The sequence below is a fragment of the Papio anubis genome, chromosome 7, assembly GCF_008728515.1.
Source record: "Papio anubis isolate 15944 chromosome 7, Panubis1.0, whole genome shotgun sequence".
Classification (NCBI taxonomy): Eukaryota; Metazoa; Chordata; class Mammalia; order Primates; family Cercopithecidae; genus Papio; species Papio anubis.
This window is the reverse complement of record NC_044982.1, coordinates 360,144-378,325: the sequence shown is the minus strand read 5'-3', so window position 1 is coordinate 378,325 and position 18,182 is coordinate 360,144. Positions and strand designations below refer to the sequence as shown.

Here is an 18,182-nt window from a genome sequence, read left to right as displayed (position 1 = left end):
TTCACAGCTGAAAACGCATGCCCTTTTACCATCAACTGACCATTTCACTGTGAAAAATTATTGAATGAACATAACAGTGCAGATATCTCTTTAAGATTCTGATTTCAATTATTTTGGTTGCATCCCCCAAAGTAGAATTCCTTGGTCATATGGTGGTTCTATTTCGAATTTTCTGAGGAGCCTCCATACCGTTTTTCGCAAAGATTTACATTTCATAGGAAGTGTACATAGGTTCTTTATTTTCTATTTTCTTACTAAAATGTGTTATCATTTGTGGTTTTCATAATAGTCATTCTAACAGGTATGATGAGATATCTCATTGTGACTTGGACTTGCATTTTACTAATTATTAGTGATGTTGAGAACGTTTTAACATACATTTTCATCATTTGTATGTTAATTTTAAAATGTATATTCAGGTTCTTTCCCGTGTTTAATCAAGTTATGTATGTTTATATGTATGTGTGTATATATGTATTAGCTCTCTGTTACTGAATAATGAGATTCTGCTACATAGTTTGTATGTTAACCCTTATCAGATATGTTGTTTGTCAATGTGTTTCCCACATCATACTGAGCCCTCTCATTTTGGTACTTATTTTCTTTGTTGTGCAGAAAGATTATAGCTGGATAATATCCCACTGACTTATTCTTGATTTTATTACCTGAACTGTCAGTGTTTTATGTGAAAAATTTTATCCGAGACAAATATCAAAGATATTGTTCTTATATTTTTTCTGTAAGTATCATGATTTCTGGTCTTATGTTTGCCTTTAATACATGTGAAGTTTTATGTATGATGTATGATAGGGACTGTTTCATTCCACTGCATATGAATATCCAGTTTTTCAAAAAAATGAATAAATTACCTTTTCTCCTTTGCATATTTTGCTTGCTTATTGAGGAATAGTTGAGCATCTATTTTTGAATTTATTTTAAGTTCTGTATTCTGCTCCATTGATTGAAGTACCTGTCCTTTTTTTCAGTGAAATACTTGTATTAGTCCATTTTCACACTGCTGACAAGGACATACCCTAGACTGGGCAATGTACAAAACAAAGAGGCTCAACTGGACTTACAGTTCCATGTGGCTAGGGAAGCCCCACAATCAGGGTGGAAGGCAAGCAGGAGCAAGTCACATCTTACATGGATGGCAGCAGGCAAACAGAGAACTTGTCCAGGGGAACTCCTCTTTTTAAACCATAAGCTCTCCTGAGACTTATTCACTATCACAAGAATAGCATGAGATACACTTGCCCCAGTGATTCATTTACCTACCACAACACCTGGAAATTCAAGATGAGATTTGGATGGGCCACAGCCAAATCATATCATTACTTATCTGATTATTATACATTTGTACTAGAATATGAACAAAGTGTGATACTTCCACCATGTTCTTAGTCAGGATTGCTTAGGCTAGCTGGGGTCTTTGTGATTCCATATAAATTTTAGAATGTTTCCTCTGTATTTGTAAAGCATGCCATTGGGATTTTGATACAAATTGCTTTGAATCTGTAGATTACTTTGGTTCTATTGACATTTTAACACTATTAATTGTTCTTATTCATTAACATAGGTTCCTTTCCATTTATGTGCTCTTTCTTTAATTTTCTTCTTCAGCATTTTCTTATTTTCAGGATAAAAATATCTTAACCTTGTGCTTAAATTTGTTCACATGTATGTTATTATTTTTATTACTATTGAGAATTAGCTTGCTTTATTAAATTTCCTGTTAGATGACTTGTGGTTAATGTAAAAAAATGCAATTTATTTTTGTATGCTGTTTATGTATCATCCAAATTTACTTAATTTATTTATAATTCTAATGTCTTTGTTGGAGCCCTTAAGGTTCTGCATGTGCAAAATCATTAAAAAGATAATGAAGGTAAGAAAGTATCCCTTCAAACAAAAAATCATGCTATTTGCGGAAATAATTTTGTTTCTTAATTAAATGAATTTTATGTTCTTCTATTGCTTAATTACTCCAGTTTTGACTAGAAGTTCTATGAGGAATAGAAATTTTGAGAGTGGGCATACTTTTCTATTTTCTGACCTTATATATGTCTAACCTTTTTTTTTTTTTTTTGCCTTTGCATATGTTGTGATCAGTGGGCTTTCATACAGGACTTTTATTATGTTGAGGTGTGCTCTTTTCATACCTGAGAGATTTTATCATAAAAGGCTTGAATTATCTTAGATGCTTTTGTATAACTATTGATATGACCACACCATTTTATTCTACATTTTCTTAATGTGGTGTATTTATTTCTGGAGGTGATTCAGCAAGTGCACATTGGCTGATTTGCACTTGTTGAATCACATCCAGAAATAAATCTAACTTCATTATGTTTTTCTTCCTTTTCAAATTTTAATTTTAAGTTCTGAGGTACATGCGCAGTATGTGCAGGTTTATTCCATAGGTAAATATGTGCCATGGTGGTTGGATACACCTATCAACCCATTACTTAGGTATTAAGCCCAGTTTTATATCTTATCATACACTATCAAAATTGGTTTACTAACATTCTTTTTCAGTATTTTCACATCTTTGTTTATTATATCCTTGGCTTCTAATTTTCATTTTTTATAACTTATGTCGCTAACTTGGCATCGTGGTAATGCTAGTTGCATAAAATGGGGTCAGTACTGTTACTTGTTCTTCAATGTCTCATACAAGTTTCAAAGGAATTGATGATAACTTTTAAATATGTAATAAAATTCTCAAATGAAGCCATCTAATCTTGGTCTTTCCTTTTTGGGGAGCTTTGTGACAGTTGATTCAATCTCTTTACCTATTAGTCTGCTCATTTTTTAAATTTATAATTCAGTCTTGATAGGTTGCATGTTATGCTCTGATCTGTATTATTTTCTCATTTTTTTCTCAGTTTCTACTTACATATGCTATAAAAATGTGATATTGGCATTTTATAATTGCGTTACACACTTTATAAAGAAAATAAAAATGTAAAAACTGAATTTCAACCTAGTTTTTCCATTTTTGACAATCTGTATTTTTTTTTTTTATAGATTCAGGTATTGGATGTATTTCATATGGCTACTCACCTGGAAACTCTGCTAATATGTCTACTGAAGAAATAATGTGCTGGAAATAGATTTTTTCAGGATCTATTGGTCTGACAGAATATTTATTTGTCTTAGATTTATCATCTCCAGAGACAATATAAAGAAGATGCTGTATCAGTAAATGGGCAATCTGCAAACCAAGAACACATCACTACATTACTGTGCAAGAGAAGCACCTGAGGAAAAGCCGGTGCGAGCCCAGATTCAAACCTCCAGGGACACATGGGGGAAATCAGCTGCAGGGCATGCTCAGGACCCACTGATCAGAGTCAACCCCAGAGGGAGGTGCACAAAAAGGTTAACAGCTGCTTTCCTGCTTGGTTCTTTCTACAAAAATTCGTTTCCCCCAAGATTTCCTTGTGCGTGAAAGGAAAATAAATTTTGAGACCCAGAATCACAAGCCCAAGGGCAAAGTGCAGCTGGAAACAGCTGGGCAAACACGCCTCTGTTCCTTCCCTCAAATGACAGCTACTAAGGTTTTAAAAAGCTGCATGCCTCCTTCAGAATTTCACCACAAGGAAAACCCTTGTGAACCAACAACAGGCAGAATAGTTTCTCTGCTCACGTCAGTCAAATGCAATTCTGATTGTTACCTTTGCTCTCTTGTTTCTCTGCATGAATAGTAGGCCTATGTGACTATTCCTGCAAATTGTGCATTTGGTTAAAAGCTAATCAAAAACTCAAAAGAATGCAACCATTTTTCTCACATCTAACTATGATCTGTAAGCTCTCTCCCCACTTCAAGTTGTCCTGCCTTTCTGAACCAAACCAATGTACTTCTTACATATATGGATTAATGTCTCATGTCCCCCTAAACTGTATATAACCAAGCTGTGCCCCACAATCTGGGGCACATATCCTCAGGACTCCCTGAGGCTGTGTCACTGGCATGTCCTTAATCTTGGAAAAATGAACTTCCTAAATCTATTGAGATTAGTCAACGATACTCTTTGGTTTACAGGTTTCTTTTTTTATCTCATAACTTCAATGATCTGAAATATTAAAGAAAATTTGCCAAACTGCTCATTCTCTTGTTTAATCTGTTATTGTATTTGTAAAGGGAAACATATTTATATAAGTTATGTATAATTAATAATTTATGTACATTACAAAGCTGAGTAGCAGAATTATTAATAAGACCTAGAGTAATAAAAAATTCAAGAATCAATTAGCAGCTTAATAGAAAAACAAATTATGCTACATCTGTTTGCTGAAATGCTACCCAATATTTATAAGAAATAAACACACACAATAAAAAGGTTTAATTCTCAGTATTTCTACTGAGAAAAATAAGCCAAATAGATAAGAGTACATACTATATTATTTCATTCTTATAAGTTCTAGAAAATAAATGCTGGTCTAAAGAAATATGAAAACATCAGTAGTTTTATAAAGAAATGGTAGAATAAGGGAAGGAGGAAAAACAAAAAAACGTAAGAGAACAAGAGGACTGTTGAGGGGAGTTGACTTGTCACTTTCTTGAAAATAGGGGTTTTTTTCAATGTTTTCTATTGTACAGGTTAAATATTTGAATTTTATTTTCTGTCAATTAAAACTTATAAAATTTATTACAAGTAAACAACTGACATTTTCGACAAAAAAAGAAATATAGCAAGGAACAAATAAATATGTTAAATGTCAGGTATACCTAAATATTTATATGTCTGAACCTTGTCTCCATATTTTCAGGTAAATGCAGCAAAATAAGACAGGTTTTTGTGACAGGAAGTGGATTTTACAAACCACACTAGGCACGTTTAGCTCTGTCCCAGAGGTAGTTAAAAGAGCAATGGAGGTCTGCTATGAGGAGCATAGGCCCAGATTCTAGCACTCACTCATGCCAGATATAAGCCCTCAGACACATACAGAGACCCTCCATGTGTGGGTTCACTTTTACATCTATAAATGAAGAAACCATTGACTCCTAAACACCATAATTTATACACACAGGTAAACATAATTAAAAATGTGATAGTTATTAAATGTTTATCAACAGAACATTTTCACAGTAAGACAGCATTTTCCCAAATGCAATCATTGTCATCAAATCCCCAGGGACACTCTCATCTGCCCTGGGCCCTGCCCTCTCCTCAGGCGTCCCACCCCAGAGCTTGCTATATAGTAGGAGACATGCAAATAGGTCCCTCCCTCTCCTGATGAAAACCAGCCCAGCTCTGACTCTGCAGCTCTAGGACAGGAGCCCAGCCCTGGGATTCCCAGGTGTTTTCATTTGTGATCAGCACTGAACACAGAAGACTCATCATGGAGTTTGGCCTGAGCTGGGTTTTCCTTGTTGCTATTTTAAAAGGTGATTCATGAGGAAATAGAGATATTGAGTGTGAGTGGACATGAGTGAGAGAAACAGTGGATATTTGTGGCAGTTTCTGACCTTGGTGTCTTTTTGTTTGCAGGTGTCCAGGGTGAGGTGCAGCTGGTGGAGTCTGGGGGCGGCTTGGCAAAGCCTGGGGGGTCCCTGAGACTCTCCTGTGCAGCCTCTGGATTCACCTTCAGTAGCTACTGGATGTACTGGGTTCGCCAGGCACCAGGGGAGGGGCTGGAGTGGATCTCAGCTATTAATAGTGGTGGGGGTAGCACATACTACGCAGACTCCGTGAAGGGCAGATTCACCATCTCCAGAGAGAACGCCAAGAACACACTGTATCTGCAAATGAACAGCCTGAGAGCTGAGGACACGGCTGTCTACTACTGTGCGAAAGACACAGTGAGGGGAAGTCAGTGTGAGCCCAGACACAAACCTCCCTGCAGGAACGCGGGGGGAAATCAGCGGCAGGGGGCGCTCGGGACCCACTGATCAGAGTCAGCCCGGAGGCCGGTGCACACGGAGGCTGATTTCCTGTCAGGATGTGGGACGTCATCTTTCTACAGTTCCTGTAGTGAACCTCTCTGAGTTCAGGATTCTCTGATTACTAATGTTATCTCTACGTATTTTTTAAATGATTGTTTTACTATGAAAACCTATTCTCCTATGTACAAAATGCAGACGATCCTTGCCGAGGAGATGAGAAGTTCCCAACCATGGTCGCCACGATCAGAGTCCTGAGGAAGCTCAGGGCTTCCTGGTGAGTCTTCTCCAGTCAGACTCAGGACAGGAACCTGAGGAAGATTCCTGACTAGAACTGAGTATGGCTCCTCACAAGAGGGCGCTAGCTGCGGGCGGCTGTTCCTGCAGACCCCTGATTTGGCGGCGGGTGACTAAAACGTACACTGACACAGGTATTCCGCTTTGCCAGTTCAGCTGAGGGTCCGAGGCCGCTGACTGACTCCAAGGAGAGGCCTGTAAAGAATGGCAGCAGCGGCCCTGAGCAGCTCGGGCTCCAGGCGTTTATTTAGTATAGAATTCACAACAGAAGCTCTGAGTCAACACACTTGTGGATAATTAACATGATTAAGAGAGTAATTCTATGAAGGAGTAAAGCTCAGGGACTGCGGTCTAAAGTAAATACCATTAGGGTGCGATATCCTTGGTCGACCTCCCCCGAGAGGTTCATCAACCCTAGTATTTACCCTATGCCTAATGCTCTAAGGTTCGAACCGGCCGCCTTCAGCCTGTTCAATTATTACAAGCTATGTAACCTTTCAGCCTTCCAAAAGGTTTGTGACTATTCCCTATAACTTTCCCTAATATGTCCCTTTAATATTTCTGCCACCACCCTGAGTGAATCCCAACAGGAACAGTCTTCAGGGATTCTGATTACAGCAAAAAAGGAGGGTGGGCCAGGGTCAGTGTCATGTAGAACCTCACAGGTTTCTCGTTGGACCCTTCTCCTGACACTGAAGTATGCAAATCAGCATCGATACTGATCTGGAGCTTCTTTTCCTAATTCATGTACTGTCTTTTTTAGTTGTTGTTCTCATTTTTCCATTTGCTTTTCCTGCTTTCTGGAAAAGGAAGATATTTTCCTTGTGGTTAAAATTCCAGGCCTCAAGCCCTTTCCCTGGAGCTCAGGTGGGTCTCAGGCTGTGGCTGCTGCAGTCACGCAGGAGAGGCTGGTGGGACTTTCTTCACTCCTCCTCACTCAGGACCCTCTACTGTGTTGCATGGAGACTCATCTGTAAATACAAGTTGCCAGTGGGAACCGAAGGGGACAAGCTTGTTTGGTTAACACAGGGTATGGATGTGTTTCTAATCCTGTTCTGATAAACTTTCACAGAGTAATGTTCTTTACTAGTGGTGTGAGGAAGAGGGTGTGAAAGTTGTCAGAATCAAAATGGAGCCACTTGTGTTACAATCTTTACAGGTGAAGCTGGAGAAGGTCATGAATAGAGAGTTCTCATGCACACATCCCTGATAACAAGAACTACAATAATTGTCTCAAAATAGCTCATGTAAGCCTCCTCAGTTATCTTTTAAAACATTTGTCTTCATTTGCCTACTTAAATGTGCCCACGCATATTCCCATTGCAACACTCATTTTCAAATAAATATTATTTGATTTTGGGGAGTCTCTTTCTGTCTGATATTTGGGTTTGACAAGCTGCAGACGAACACGCCACTTTCCTGTGAGATGTAGGAGATGACAATTTTGGGGGATGGCTGAAAACATCCAATATCCTCAGGGCCAGCCATCAGTAAGTGCAGGCTGGAAGTCTCAGAAAGAGCTGAAACGGCGTAATCACCATGGAGTTTTACCTTCTCCAACTCTGCTCTGATAGAATCAGGGCCAAGCAGGTTAGCAATGATAATCTACCTAACATAGAGTCAACTGATAACTTACACCTTTAATGATGTCTATTAAAAAATTTACAACACCACCTGGATTAGTGTTTGATCAAATAACTACGAAGTATTGCCCAGCCAAATACACCATAAGACGGACCGCTACCCATTGGAGAAAAACATTTAACATGAGGTCTAGGTTGTCACATAGTTCAAGGTGTAAAACTGATTATTTTTAAATGAGGCTATTTTTCTTGTTGCTATTGAGTTGTAAAAGTTTCTTTTACATTTGGACATTAAAGCTTTTCAGATATATGGCATATTATCCAATTCTGTAAGTTGTAATTATTTTGTTGCTTTGCAGTCTTTTTTATAATCTATTCCCACTCGTTCAATTTTGCTTTATTTTGTAGGTGCTTCGAATGTAAAATCCAGAAAAAGATTGCTAATTTTTAAGGGTTGGGAGTTTTACAATTGCAGGTATTACATTTAAATATTTAAAGCATTTAGAGTGAATTTTTGTGTTTATTCTAACCTAAAATTCTTAATTCTTTTTATGTGAAAATCCAGTTTTCATAACACCCTCTTTGGAAGACACTATAATTTAGCCATTTTATATTGATGGTTCTCATGCTGAAAATCAGTTCGTCATCAATATGTTGGTTTATATCTAAGCTCTCTATATGCATTTATGCCAATACCTTTCTATGTTTGTAATAAATATTGAGGCCTAGAAGTGAAACGCTCAAGCTTTATTCTTGCCTTGTTACAGATATTAGACCAAAATATTCTAACTTTTTACTATTGAGTACAATAACAGCCACGACTTTTCTTAATGGTTTTTATTGTGTAAATGTTGTTTTCTTGTCTTCCTACTTTGTACAGAGTTTTTATAATGAAACCCTGATTTTTTCATTTTTTTTCCTGTGTCTGATGATATGTTACTGAGACATTTTTTCCTTAGTTTTTGGATGTGGTGTACCAAATTGATTGATTTGAGGATGTTGAATCAACTGTGCATCTCAGGAGTGAATTTGAGTTGCTCATGGTGTATGGTCTTTTAAAAGACTTTAGAATTTAGTTTACTATCATTGGGGATTAAGTTATGTCTACTAATGATATTGGTCTGTAGTTTTCTTTTATTGTGATGCCTTTGTCTATTACTGGTAAAACTATAATGGTATCCTCATAGAAAGAGTTTAGAAGGTATATTGCAGACTGCCTTTAAAATACATTTTATCAGTGGAGAGATGGTGATAGTTTTTTCCTCAGTTTTCTCTTGGGAAGAATTTTATGTTGCTTAAAAGATATTTAGAATGACTTAACATGGTTTATGGGCTTACATTATATTCCCTTCTTCCATTCTTTTTGAAGAACTGCTTAACTTTCCTATTTATTTTTAGGTTTATTTTTAGATTTGTGCAATACATTTTGAGGTGAAATTTAGTGGATTTTTTTCTAATAAATTAGAAAGAATAAATCATTTAATTGACTATTTTATTCAGGTTGATTTGTTGAATATTTGCTAAAAGCCAGTTCTTTAAGCCATGACACATAATAAATCCCAAATGGCAGTACCTCATTGTTTACTTAGCTTTTTTACTTACATTTTTCAGAGGAAAAATCGCTACTGTAAATTGTAAATAGCCAACACATAATTGTATTGTATGCAAATCTGTGACTGCAGGTTATCTCCGAGAAACAGATACATTTCTTTACTATATATAAAAAAAGAGTTTGGAAGGGTGACTCCTCACCAATTTTTGAAATAGAGAAGGGCTGGCATTACTTCTTTAAATGTTAAGACTCATTTTATGATGTAACATATAACATATCACAGATAATGTTCAATGTGTGCTTAAGAAGGATGTGTATTACATGGCTCTTGGTCGGAAGGTTCTGTAAATGTCTTTCAGGTAAAATTGTTCAATAGTGTTCAAACTCAGAGGCATATTAAGAATTTTCTTTCTGGATTTGCTATACATTATTCATGAGGTATTAAGGTCTTCTCTTATTTTTATGTTGTTTTTTTATTTCTCTCTTTACATCTCTTACAGTTTCCTTAATGCAGTTATATTTGTATTTGTACACGTGTAAAAAATAAAATCATAATTGTTAAGTGAGTTTTATGGCACACTCACATTATAAGTAATATATTTCCAAATGCTACCATTGCCACTAAACTCTTCCTGGAGTCTGCCATCTGCTCTGGGCACTGCCTTCTTCTCAAGCATCCCACGCTGGAGCTTGCTATACAGGAGGAGGCATGAAAACAGGGCCCTACCTCTCCTGGTGAAAACAAGCCCAGACCTGGCTCTCCAGCTCTGGGAGAAGAGCCACAACCATAGGATTCCCAAGGTTTTCCATTTGGTAATCAGGACTGAACACAGAGGACCTACTATGGGGTTTGAACTAAGCTGAATTCTTCTTGTTGCTATTTTAAAAGGTGACTCATAGAGAAGTAGAGTGAGTGAGAGTGAGTGGATACGAGCGAGAGAAACAGTGGATATGTTTGGCAGTTTCTGACCGAGATGTCCGTGCATTTGCAGGTGTTCAGTGTGAGATGCAGCTGATTGAGTCCATAGAGGACCTGAGACAACCTGGGAAGTTCCTGAGACTCTCCTGTGTAGCCTCCAGATTCGCCTGCAGTAGCTTCTGAATTAGCTGAGTTCACCAGTCTCCAGGGAAGGGGCTGGAGTAAGTAATAGATATGAAATATGATGGAAGTCAGATATACCATGCAGACTTTGTGAAGGGCAGATTCTCAATCTCCAAAACAATGCTAAGAACTCGCTGTATCTGCAAATGAATAGTCTGAGAGCTGAGGACATGGCATGTATGGCTGTACATAAGGTCCCAAATGAGGAAACATCAGTGTGAGTCCAGACACAAAATTTCCTGCAATAGGAAGAAAGGAGTCTGGGCTGAAGGGGAAACTCAGCACTCACAAAACAGGTGCAGCCCCAGGGCGGGTGCAGATGGAGGGAGAGCAAGGGCTGCTTTCCTTCAGGGTCTGTGGTTTCCTCTGCTTCTAACATTTCCCATTTGAGCCCCTGTACATTTATGCTTTGTGCCCACCATGAGGCCCTGGATTAGAAAACTAATTTAAAAGAGGAAACATTCTCATATGTCCCCAAAACAGATGTAAGTATTGAAGGCATAAAAATGCACAGGCGGCCGGGTAAGGCTGTAGACACTGCCACCTCATATTGCCAGAGTCACAACTAGTGGTGGAGAAGGGTGGGAGTTTGATGGAGCTTCCCTAATGACCCTGTGGTCCAAGCTAAATCCAGCAAGGCCATTGGTGCCTCCTGAGCACAGTTGTCCATCAGGGATCTTCCATGTGTCCCAGCAGCAGCCATGCCTCAGATCTCCACTGTGCACAGCCATTGTCTGGGAGGGGCTCCCAGGATGGGTGTCTTCGGCACACACCAGGGGATGGGTGTTAGAGTGCAGTGAGGCAGCTGGTGGCCTGGTCTATTGGTCTTCCTGATGTTGGAGGGATGGGAGGTGCATTCTCAGGGCCAGCACCCTGCTTGTGGATTTTCATATAAAAACCATGGTTTTACTTCGTTTTCTCAGATAACATAGGTAATTAATAACACAATCTGCAAACAATTGTAATTTTCAACTTTAACCCAAATTTATTGTTTCTTAATTCTGTGCAGGATCCAGACATGGTATTGCCCTTCTCATGAGAAATTGCTCGATCTAAACCAAAACCAGTTGTTTCTCATATTCTTTGGTTTCTCTCCATGTGCAGAGATCTTGATTAGAGGAAGTTTGGGACTTCCCACACACTCACCCTCACCTCCCCAAGCAAAGAGCAGAAATTGTCCTTAAACTAAGTCTGAGGGAGGAGCTGTTCCTGTACCACTCAGGGCCTGCAGAGACCCCCAGGTGCAGCTTCATTGAGTCAGGTGTTTCACTCCCTGTGATTGCTGCTGAGGTCTAATTGTGGGCTCAGAATTAGGACACTCTAGGTTATCACAGGTCAATCCTATTCTAAAAATCATTATCACACATAGTGGTAATAATTCAGTGTTCATTTTTTCTAATAGCAGTTTGTCTTTTATATTTGGTTGCAAGTTTGAGAAAAGAAATGTGATAATATTTTTTGAATTTAACCTCAAAATCTAAATTGTTCTAGGACACTCACAAATTGGACAAAAGAGAGCTCTTTATTCTCATAAAAGTGTGTGTATTGGGGAATTTCACCGCATTTTCCAGAACCTGTTAACATCAACAACTATGTTTCTCAGCGCACTTTTGGCTTGAGACGTCCTCACAGACCCTCTCCCTCACCTGCACTGTCTCTAAATTCCCCATCACTACCAGTGCTTCCTGCTAGAGTGTATCTGCTTACCCCTTGAAGCAGATACACTCTGCATACCCCTTGAAGCAGATAGAGTGCATGGGTTGTGAAGGGAGCACAAATTACAACCCATTTCTCAAGAGTCCATATCCCTATCCAGGAAAAATTCTTACAGCTGAGCGCTTGTCTAGTGAATACACAGTTATGCATTTTTAAGCAAAAGAAACAATGAGGGGACTTCATTGTGAGCATAGACACAAACCTCCCTGCAGGGGTAGATAGGACCAGCAGGGGGCACTCGGGGCACCTTGGGGCTTAGGATGATTGTTGCGGCTTAAGATGAGCAGGATCAAGGCTCAACATCAGGGCAGGTGAAACAGGGCAGAAAAGGGGCTGTAGATGTGGGTTGTTTTCACCATCATATTTCACCACCAGACACCCTCCACTACATCTCTTCTAATGTGTCTGAGTGTTTATATGATTAGAAAATGGCATTTATGTAAACACTAATATATACTCATATGGAGGTGCATCAAGTTGTCCTCTCCATCTTATGTGGACCTTGTCCATCAAGCACTAAGTCCCTGTATTTACTACAGTGCCTCATACATTATGGTCCAAACATGTAAGGTTTCTTTTTTTTTCATCTCTCCTCCTCCATTCTCTCTCTCTTTCACACAAAAACACATGAACTGACACAACTTTAATTATCTGATGTATTGAAGCAAATTGGTTAATGTGCAGCTTTTCCACTTTGGCACCCATTTATGTTGTAAAAATAAGAACCGTGTGTTTCTCAGCTGGGCACTTCTCTAAGTAGCAGCTTTATTTATTATAACCAGAGACCAAAAGTGATCCAAGTGTTAGTCAGCAGCTTAACTGGTAAACAAATTGTGGAAAATTCATTTACTGGAATAATACCCACTGTTACAATCAAGCACTGTGGGAATCACTCAACACCATGCTTAAAATAACAAGTACCTGAATAAGTAAAATAAGGCAAAAAAATACAAGTTCATACATATAATTCCAGTTCTATAATTTCTATAAAGCAAAAATGAATTTAAAGTTGCATAAAAAGATCCATAGTTGACTGTGGATGTGGTACAAGAAAAGAAGGTGTAGAAAGGAGAAACTGCAGGAGAACAAAGGAAATTTCTAAGAGTAATTGATTTTTTCTGTGTTAATAGAAATTGAGTATTATGTCAATATTTGTAAGTGTACACTTTATGTAAAGATTATTTGCTAATTTCACCTCATTAAAATATTGCAACTTTTAAAATGTATAATTTAAGTAGAAAGGTGTGGTGAGAGATGAGACAAAATCATTAAAGCCAGAGACTCCTGAATATACACATTGAATGAACCCTGGATCTCACTATACTTTTAGGGAAACACTAGAATACAAAAATGTAATGACAGGATTTCAGTACATGAAGGGCTTCTCAAACCCCGGGAGGCACATCCAGCTGTGTGTCCTGTGGGTGCTCAGGGGGAGGCAGGCGTGTCCTTTGGAAGGAGCCATGACAGGAGCTCCAGCATCTGTGTAGATGACACCATGCAAATGCCAAGAGATCTCGACTAAAATTTTACGTGGATGTTGAGTCTGATTATGGAACACACTCACACCAAGTGAGTATGGAAAGGTTAATTACCTACATCCTTGAGGTGTCTTCTGAGAGCAGGGCAGGCCTCTCATGAAGCTCCCAAAGTGGCAGAGCAGGGGAGGGAACTGGCTCAGGGTTTTTATCATGGTTTGGTGGGGGGCTGGGGAGAGCATCCTACATGCAGGAAGGGTTTTGTGGGGTTTCAAGGTTCAAATGGCATCAAATGAGGGAGCTCCTGTGATTTCTAACTAGATTTACCTTGTGTGCTTAAAAAAAAGCAAACGATGGAGGAAAGAGATTTGAATTTATCAGCAGTCAGGCACAAAAATAGAGTCTGATGACTTACTCTAAATAGCAAGTATAAAAATGATGAGTAAGAAAAGAGACAAGAGTCCAATATGGGCGAACAAACAGGTCTGCAGAAAATGCGAAGACTGTTTATAAGCAAAAGAATAATGAGTAGGAGGAGTATGCGGAGAAGGATTCTGGTCCAATGTCTTGTGTGGAAGCTTTTCACGATTCGAGATCATCAGCTTATTCTGAAGGTCTCAGGTCAACTGTCCTCTTCAAAATATCAGAAGTGCCAGAGAATATGTGAGGATGCACAGTTTAACTTCCTCTATTTGAGTAGCTTTACAATTGTGTAAAATTTTTAATTAATTCTTTTTGTTCGTTTGTTTGTTTTTGAGATAGGATCTCACTCTGTTGCACAGGTTGGACTGCAGTGGTGTGATCATAGGTCACTGTGATTTTAAATTTCTGGCTCGTAGAATCCTCCCACCTCAGCCTGCTGAGTAGCAAGTTGCTAGGTTTAGAGGGCCCTTCATCTACACCCAGCTGATTATTTTTATTCATTTCTTCATAGAAACTAGGTCCGTCTGTGTTGCACAAGCTGCTTTTGAACACCTTGTCTCATGCAATTCTGCAGGCTTGGCCCCTCAAAGTGTGGGGACTACAAGTGTGAGCCACCTCATCCAGCCTGAATTGGTTTTTTGTTGTAAAACATGAACCCAATAATTGATTCCCTGGAATTTCTGCAGTGTTTTGGTTAAAAGTACGTTAACAGACTCCTTCCAATGTGGTTGAAGAACAGTATTTTTCCTGAATGTTTCTTCCAACAGACATGATTTCCTGGTTGAAGGTCACAAGAAACAGTTAAAAAGTTATAGTAAAATGGCAGCCTTAAACTGTTGGTGATTGCAGTGTGTATGGTACAGGAATGACTTTTAATAATTTGTAACACATGCATGCAGCAGGAAAAAGGTGAGTGATGAGGGTCAAATCTCTGCATGGATGAGTCTCCTAGCTACCAACTCATAGGGTGATAACTGACGTTCCCTGAGGAGTGAACCACGATGCCACACGTGCTAGCAGGAGAAGACTTGGCCAAGGAAGTTCAACATTTTACTACAGTTTTTATAATTTCTATTAAAAATTTTATTTTTTTTCAACCTTTCCAGAAAATTGTAAGCAGGATTGATTCTGTATTAGATGCACAATGGCAATGCCTCCCATGCTTAGATAACATTATAAGGTATGGTAAGATTCTGGGTTTGACGTACTGATTCACTGACTACAACGTTATTTTAGCTTCCATGCTAGGTTATTGTTTGTTTGTTTGCATTTACTTTCAAAGTTATTTTAAGCTGATCTCTATAATGTAATAATTCATCCAAATGTTTCTTCCTCTGCTGTATATTTTGAGAGGTTTCTAGAAGATGTAAGAATCCCCTTTGCTTGCAAAATATTCCGAAGTCATGCACTACTCTAAAACATATGTATTTAATTCTGGTATGTGACTTGCTGAAAAGCTCTACTAAATACAATAACTTCTGCCTTCTGGACTGATTTTATATCATGTAGAGAAATACATCCTAAAATAAGTTTGTACTACCAACATGAATTACTGGATAATAACCTTCAGTTTTATTTTTGAAGTATGATCCATCAATATATGATCTTAAATCAAGGATCTTAACAGAAATCTTACCTAAGGGATATATAATTTTTAAAAATATTTATATAATAGAGATGTGAGCCCAAAGTATCCAGCTATGTCTTCTATGACATTATGAACTACACAGTAACTTTGACTTCATTTGGGACTTGTTCTAATTTTCAAATTAGTTATTTAGGGCCGGGCACTGTGGCTCACGCCTGTAATCCCAGCACTTTGGGAGGCCGAGGCGGGCGGATCACGAGGTCAGGAGATCGAGACCATCCTGGCTAACACGGTGAAACCCCGTCTCTACTAAAAATACAAAAAATTAGCGAGTGAGTGGCAGGTGCCTGTAGTTCCAGCTACTTGGGAGGCTGAGGCAGGAGAATGGCAAGGAACCTGGAAGGCGGAGCTGCAGTGAGCGGTCATGCTGCGCTCAAGCCTAGGTGACCGGTGAACTCCGTCTGAAAAAAAAAAAAAAAAAGAAAAAAAAATTATTTATTTAGCTTAATGCCTCTAGATTATTATATGTGGCTATTTTAGCAGAGAGTGAACAAAGACAACCTAGACTGACTAAATAGAAAAATCACAATCTAATGAAACAAGAAGCCTGGATATGAGAGGCTCCAGGCTTGGCTAATTTGACAGCTCATGTATCAAGGTAATGTCTTGTCTCAGTTTTCCACACTGATGCATCCAGAAAGTCAGCTTCACTCCCCCAGTGACTCCAGTCATGCAGAGACATAGAGACAACATCCCCAAGGGTCACATACATATATTAAATATTGTCTGGAAGTGGGGAATAGACAATACTGAAACTCTCCTCTGAAGGACCACGAAAGCCCCAACAGATCATCTCCCCTGCCTCCATGACTAGAACTGCACCACGTGCCCACGTGGACAGTCGTCCCTGATGGGGATAATAAGACTCCATTGATGAGGCCAACAATTTTATCATATAAATTACTAAAGACTGATATAAAGGTTTCAAAATTTAATCGAATTCTGTTCTTTCATGTCCACCAGATCCGCCAGTGATCCTGTGATACCTTGTTTTTCTCTTCTGCTTGACTTTGTCTCTTCACCTTGTTCTGCCCTCCAGAGAATTTCTTTCAGCTTCATCGGGTGCCCTCCATTGTTACATTTATCTGACATTTGCTAAATTGGTGGAATGCATTAGACTAAAGGGAGAGTCTCTGACCGCTCCTGGGTCTGTATTCCTAGGAAGGCATTGTGACCTTGAGTCTGAATGTGACTGTATTAATCAGGGTTCTCTTAGGGGAACAGACTAATACATATATATCTCATATATATATTTACTTTATATATATATACACACACACACAGAGAACTAATATATATATCTTATATATACTTAATAAACCCATACATATATATGGGTATATAAACACCACACATCTACATATATATGTATGGGTGTATTAAGTATATATAATAAAAAAGGGTTCTCTTAGGGGGACAGAACTAATAAATATATATCCATATCTCATATATTTATTATATATATACAGAACTTATATATATATCTTATATATACTTAATAAACCATATATATATGTAGATGTGTGGTGCTTATAAACCCATATATACATGTGGGTTTATTAAGTATTAACTTACACAATTGCAAGGTTCCACAATAGGCTGTCTGCAAGCTGAGGAGTAAGGAGAGCCAGTCCGAATCTCCAAACTGAAGAACTTGGAATTTGATATTTGAGCATCCAGCACAGGAGAAATATGTAGCCTGGGAGCCTAGGCCAGTTTCTCCTATACTAATTTGTCACTCAGTAAGGCTAGTAGTTATTGTAAGAATAATAACATTTTCGTGTAATACCTACATCTTCAACCTGAGTAGTACCTTTATTTGTAATAATTAGAAATGAGAAACAATAGAAATATCAAGATTTATAGATGAACAGTAAAAATATGCTAATTTACTGTAATATCCATAATTAGAATAAATACATTGTTGATACTTAGCATGGTTAATCACCAGTAGTTATGATGAGTGAGAAGCAACACAAATAAAACACATACTATATAATTCCTGTATAATAAATTCATGAAACTCAAAGTAATAGATATGAAAGATGGACTCTGAATATTGTTTTTGTGGATGCACAGGTGAGCACAAGTAGAATTACATTTTGGCTTTTTTTGCCTATTTGAAGGAAACAACAAATGGAAAAACATTCGATGCTCATGGATAGGAAGAATAAATTATCATGAAAATGGCCATACTGCCCAAAGTAACTTATAGACTGTATGCTATTCCCATCAAGCTATCATTGACTAGCCTCACAGAATTAGAAAAAACTACTTTAAATGTCATATGAAACCAAAAAAGACCCCTTATAGCCAATACAATCTTAGCAAAAAGAACACAGCTGGAGGCATCACCCTATCTGACTTCAAACTATACTACAAGGTTGCAGTAATTGAAACAGCGTGGTACTGGTACCAAAGCAGACATATAGACTAATGGAACAGAACAGAGGCCTCAGAAATAACACCACACGTCTACAACCATCTGATATT

The 18,182-nt window shown here is 38.3% G+C and overlaps 1 pseudogene across 1 annotated transcript; it reads left to right on the top strand.

Moving 5' to 3' along the window:
• The first annotated feature begins 5,244 nt into the window (after nucleotides 1–5,244).
• Nucleotides 5,245–13,088, top strand: LOC110742306 (annotated as a pseudogene). The gene is made up of 4 exons (XR_004185364.1): nucleotides 5,245–5,395; nucleotides 5,499–7,217; nucleotides 8,179–8,245; nucleotides 10,315–13,088. The product of XR_004185364.1 is annotated as an immunoglobulin heavy variable 3-23-like (transcript).
• Nucleotides 13,089–18,182: the final 5,094 nt, after the last annotated feature.